Here is a 6,574-nt window from a genome sequence, read left to right as displayed (position 1 = left end):
TTAGGGAAGAGTCACTTAATAAATAATAATATAAATAGTATAAGAATGAATGTGTATGATACTCTTAGTACATTATTACATTTAAGTAGATACACTGTGTTTTATTTTTGTTTCTGATGTCAACTTTTCTATTTCCATAGTGCTCTGTGTTTTTTGTGTTCTTTTTAGATGCCATTGCAACTTCAAGCAACCCTATGCACAATGAACCAGTGCTTTTCCATTCTCACAATTGTTGTGTCTGTGATCATTGTTGCTGTCACTGTGTAAATACGTCTCATCGAGGGTCTTTCTCTTTTTTCATTAACTCTCCACTTTCCCAAGCATGACGACCTTCTCCCGGGAGTGTTTCTTTCTGACAACATGTCCAAAGTGCAAGAGATGAAGTCTATCATCCTTTCTTCTTCAGATAATACAGCTTCTCAGATTATCTGCTCAGCATATTGCCTCGATAAATATGGTGAAAGGAACACAAACAAACAAACAAAACAGTGATACCAATCTCTCCTTATTTGAATTATTTGTCTCCTTTAATCCTGTAAGTTTATACAATTTAAATAATTATACAATGAGGAAAAATATGAAATACTCTATTTAATTTTCTCAAAAAATGGGAGAAATAGCAACTCATGTCTGCTATTGATTGCTGTTGTTGTGAGGCATGTTCAGTTTGGTTTCACCTAATAGCTACCTGATGTACAATAGAATATAATACTGCACGATCCTAAATGACCCTCGCCATTGTTTTTTTATGTTTGAATCAATTAGTGTTGCTATGGTGTCTGTCCATTTCTTGGTTGTCTATCTTTTCATCGACCCTCAGCTTTGTTGGTGGTGTTATTGTTAGGTGCCTATGAGTTGGTACTGACACATAACCCCAACCCCACAACCCTATGCACAACAGAACAAAATACTGCCCATTCGTGGGTCAACCTCACAACCATTGATAGTCTTAAGCCCATTGCTGCTACTACTGTGACAACCCATCTCATTGGAGGTCTTCCTCTTTTTCTCTGACCCTCCATTTTATCAATTATGATAACTTTCTCCAGGGATTGGTTCTTCCTAATAAAATGTCCAAAGCATTAGAGATGAAGTCTGGCTGTCCTGGCCTCTAAGGAGCACTCTAGCTATACTTCTTAAGAAACAAATCTGTTGGTTTTTTTGGAGGTCCATGGAACTGTCAAAATTCTCATCCAATTCCATGACTCAAATACATCAGTTCTTTTATGATCTTCCCTATTCACTCTCCAATGTGCACATGCATATGAGGGTATTGAAAATACCATGGCTTGGAACAGGCACACCTTAATCCTCAAACTGACACCTTTACATATCATTTTAAAGTGGTCTTGTGCAGCAGATTTGCTTAATGGAATGTGTTGTTTGATTTCCTCACTGCTGCTTCCTTTAGTGTTGATCATAGATCCCAAAGAAATGAGTCTTTCACAACTTCAATTTTTCTCCAATTATATGAATTTTTATTTATTTATTTATTTATTTATTTATGGATCCAATGGGGAGAAATTTGATTTTCTTTACATTGAAATGCAATCCATATGGAACGATGTGGTCTTTGATCTTCATCAAAAAGTATTTTAAGTTCTCTTTGCTTTCAGCAAGCATCATTGTACCATCAGCATATGGCAGATTGTTAATAAGTCTTCCTCCAATCCTGACACTGTGTTTTTGTTTGTTTGTTTGTTTGTTTTTTCATATAATTCATCTTCTCAGTATATTTGCTCAGCATACAGATTGAATAAGTATGGTGAAAGAATACAATCCTGGCTCACACATTTCCTTATTTTAAAACACTCAATGTTTCCTTGCTTCGTTCAAACAACTGCATGTTGGTCTATGTACAGGTTCCTGATTAGCACAATTAAGTGTTCTAGAATACTCATTTTATGCAATATTGTCCATAGTTTGTCATGATCCAAACAATCAAAAGCCTTTATGTAGTCAATAAAGCACAGGTAAACATATTTCTGGTATTCTCTGCTTTCAACCAAGATACATCTGACATTAGCAAAGATATCCCTTTTCCCACCAAATCTGACTTGAACATCAGGACGTTCTTTCTCTGTCAATGTATTCTTGCAGCCATTTTTGTACTATCTTTAGTAAAACTTTACTCCCATGAGATATCAATGATATCATGATATTATCCAATGATTTCTGCATTCTATTGAATCACCTCTCTTCAGAATGCTGACAAATACATATCTCTTCCAGTCATTTGGCCAGGGAACTGTCTTCCAAATATCTAGGCATTGATGAGTGAATGTCTCCAATGCTGTATCAATTTTTGAAAGATTTAAATTTATATTACATCAATTCTTGATCCTGTATTCTTTGCCAATGCTTTCAATGCATCATGGACATCTTCCTTCAGTAGCATTGACTCCTGATCATATGCTACCTCTTGAAATGATTGTACATGTTGGAGATCACATGAGAGAATTTTGCAGATACTTTTTTAAACAAAATAAAACACAACTATATACATGGACCTCACCAGATGGAATGCACAGAAATCAAATTGAATACATCTGTGAAAAGAGACGGTACGGAAGCGCTATATAATCAGCCAAAACAAGTCCAGGGGCAACCTGTGAAGCAGACCACCAATTGCTCATATGCAAATTCAGCCTGAAGCTGAAGAAAATGAACACAAGGACACAAGAGCCAAAATATGACCTTGAATATGTCGTTGTTGTTGTTGTTCTTAGGTGCCAGGGAGTCGGTACTGACCTATAGAGACCTTATGCACAGCAGAATGAAACACTGCCCAATCCTGGGACAACCTCACTACTGTTGCCACACTTGAGTCCATCGATGCTGCCACTTAGCCAATCCATCTTGTTGGGGGTCTTCCTCTTTTTCTCTGACCCTCCACCTTACCAAACATGATAGCCTCCTCCAGCGACTGGTCCCTCCTGACAATATTTCTGAAGTATGACAGACGAAGTTTGGTCATCTTGGCCTGCAAGGAGCACTCTGGCTCCACTTCTTCCTAAACAGATCTATTGGTTGTTTTGGCAGCCCATGGCACTTCCGATATTCCCCTCCAACACCATAACTCAAAAGCATTAAATCTTCTACCGTCTTCTTTATTCACTGTTCAGCTTTTACGGGCATATGAGGTTATTGAAAATACTATGGCTTGAGTCAGGGACATCTTAGTCCTCAAGTTGATATCTTTGCTCTTCAAAACTTTAAAAAGGCCTTGTGCAGCAGATTTTCCTAATGCAATACATTGTTTGATTTCTTGAATGCTGATTCCGTGAGAGTTGATAGTTGATCCAAGAAGAATGAAGTCCTTGACAACTTCAATCTTTTCTCCATTGATAAGAATATTGTTTATTGGTCCATTGGTGAGGATCAGATTGAATAAGTATGGTGAAAGAATATAACCTTGTTGCACACCTTTTTCAGTTTGAAACCATTCAGTGTTCTCATGTTCTGTTCAAACAACTGCCTCTTAGTCCAGGTACAGATTCCTCAGGAGAACAATTAAGTGTTCTGGAATACTCATAGTTTGCAATGTTGTCCATAGATTGTCATGATCCACACAGTCGAAATCCTTTGAGTAGTCAAAAAGCACAGGTCAACATCTTTCTGATATTCTCTGCTTTCTGCCAAGATCCATTGGACATCAGCAATGATATCCCTCGTTCCACAGCCTCTTATGAATCTGGCTTGAACCTCTGGAAGTTCTCTGTCAAAGTATGATTATAGCTGTACTCGTATGGGATATCAGAGATTGTCTGATGATTTCTGCATTCTGTTGGTTCACCTCTCTTTGAAATGGACACAAATACGGATCTTAATAATTTCCTATTTTCCTAGATTCATACTTCCTACATTCCATGTTCTGATTCCTAGTGGATGTTTACTACAGTTTCTCTTCATTTCGAGGTGTGTTTCATCAGTAAAGGCAGGTCCCAAGGGCTTTATTCCATTAGCTTCATCACAGTCCAATCTACATGGAGGAGGCAGCTCTTCCTCCAGTTGTGTTTTTTGTTCCTTCCAAACTGAGGGGTTCATCTTCTGGTACTCTATCTGACCATGATCTGATGTTCTTCATCACGTTTCAATATTCATTTTTCTGATGATGACAGTGTTCCACTGGTATTCATAAGGTTTTTAGTGAATAAATTCTCAGAAATAATCTATCTCTTCTTCTTCCTAGTCTGTCTTTATCTGGAAGCTCAGCTGAAATCTCTCCACCATAGATATCCTGCTGGTATTTCAAATACTGGTGGCATAACTTCTAGAATCACAGCAACATGCAAGCCACCACAGTATGGCAAACTGACAGATGTGTGGTGGCAGTAGGTGAAGTGAATTTTTTTTTTAATTTGGGGGACAGAAAATCATGAAATCAATGGTGAGAATGATTCATGACTAGAGTAAATATTAAACAGAGAAACAAACAGGGTAGATGAAAAAAAAAGAAAAAAAGTGACTGCTGGAGTTATTTCCTGGCCCTAAGAATATACAATTTAAATTCCCAGATGCTATTAAAATTTGAGGAGAACTGCATTTCCCCATCTTGCCTTGGATGGTAATGATCATCACTGGTTTCCAGAGTTGGGATATAGTCTGCCTATCTGTACATGGATACTAGATCTATACATTTAGGTCAAAACCTAACTCAGTACATCACATTCTGTAAAAATATACATGTTACATTTCATATGTATAACTTCTAAGTGTCTGTATCCACCTGTGTTCTGTAGTTCTATATCCTGTATCCAAAGAGTCTCTCCAATGGATGTTCTATAGATTGATGTTTTAATCAGAATAAGTACCAGCCTAAAATAATGAGCTATGTTTAGGTCCATCCCTTGTGTGTGTGTGTGTGTGTGTGTGTGTGTGTGTGTGTTTGGGTGTGACATTCAAAATTATAAATTGTGATTACTTCAAAAGCACTCAATATGGCTATGCCAGACTAGCTTTATATAATGTCACTACAGAGCCTGGGGCATATCAACAATAGCAATAGTATGTTAGATATTTGAAATATATTCCAAATTAGAACTCTTTCAATGATTTTTTTCTTTTAATGCAGTTACTAGAGATACAGTTTTCAATACACACTTGTAATCATAATCAAATTTATAATACCATATGATATTTGTTGAACTTTCATCATCTGTCAGACACCCTGCTAAACACTTTAAATCATCAACTCATCTTTCCCAAACCAAGGATGACTACAGGCTGCTTGCTGCTTGTAGAAGCAGATGAGTTCTCAGCTCAGGGTCAGAGAATGCAGGTTGGGACAATTCCAGAAACTCTGGCTCTGCTCATATTAGCAACAAACTAAAGGCAGGAGGCTAATGCTCACCTGACTTCCAAGAAGACTATAGTCAATGGGCCATCACTTTCACTTGCAACAGGATACAGCCAATTGGGGTTTGTCAGGTTATCTCAGTTGAGTAATACCAGGCTACAGTGGGCTTTCAATCCCAAAGTCATCTGTTTCCTGCATGGAGAAAACTGATAGAGATGACAAAATACATGTTAGTAATAGCGTTAATTCCAGTCCCGGTAAAATCTGCATGAAGTTCAGAGGAACCATGCTCAACCAGATACCTAGGTTTTGTCCATTCATTCCTCCATTATTTCCTGAACAAATTTCTTGCCATCAAGTGTAGATTCTGACTCATGCTAAACCCATGTTTTAAAGAGTAGAAAAGGTCCTTGTAATAAATCATTTCTTGACTGCTGCTTCGATGGGTGACAATTGTGATTTCAAGTAAAATGAAATCCTTGAAAACTTTTTTTTTGTCTTTTTTTTTTTTTTACTTTAACATGATTTTTTTATTGGTACAATGGTAAGGAAATGTTTTTCTTTATGTTGAGTTGCAATCCACACATAAATTCTTTTATTTTCATCAGTAAGAGCTGAAGTCCTCTTTGCTTTCATCAAGCCATGTTGGACATCTGCATGTCACAAATAATTAATGAGCATTCTTCCAATCCTTATGCCATGTTCTTTGTCACATAGCCCAGCTTCTTTGAATATTTGTTTAGCATGCAGATTGAATAAGTATAGTGGAACGAAGCAACCCTGATACTACCTTTGCTGATTTTAAACCACATAGTATCTCCTAGTTCTGTTTGAGTTACTGCATTTTGGTCTATATTCACAGTCCTCATATGTAAAACTAAGTGTTCTAAATTTCAAGTCCTTTGCAATATCATCTACAATTGGATATACTTAAAATAGTTGAACACCTTTAAGTAAAATGTCAATAAAACAAAGGTAAACATCTTTCTGTTATTCTCTACTTGTAGCCAAGATATCAACAAAAGTATCCATCATTCCACATCATCTTCTGAACCCACCTTGAATTTCTGGCAGCTGACTGTCAATGTATTGTTACAGCACTTTTAAAATTATATTCAATAATATTTTACTATTAATGTAATAATATCAGCATTAAAATTAAATTATAGTTTTGTATAGTATCCCATTTGACTTCTAAATAAATAAGTTTAAGTAATTTGCCAGTGATCTTACTTAAACTTACAACTATTACTTAAACTTACAACTGTCAACACT

Source organism: Chrysochloris asiatica, unplaced genomic scaffold, assembly GCF_000296735.1.
Source record: "Chrysochloris asiatica unplaced genomic scaffold, ChrAsi1.0 scaffold00195, whole genome shotgun sequence".
NCBI classification, from domain to species: Eukaryota; Metazoa; Chordata; class Mammalia; order Afrosoricida; family Chrysochloridae; genus Chrysochloris; species Chrysochloris asiatica.
Note: the sequence above shows the minus strand (reverse complement) of the source record.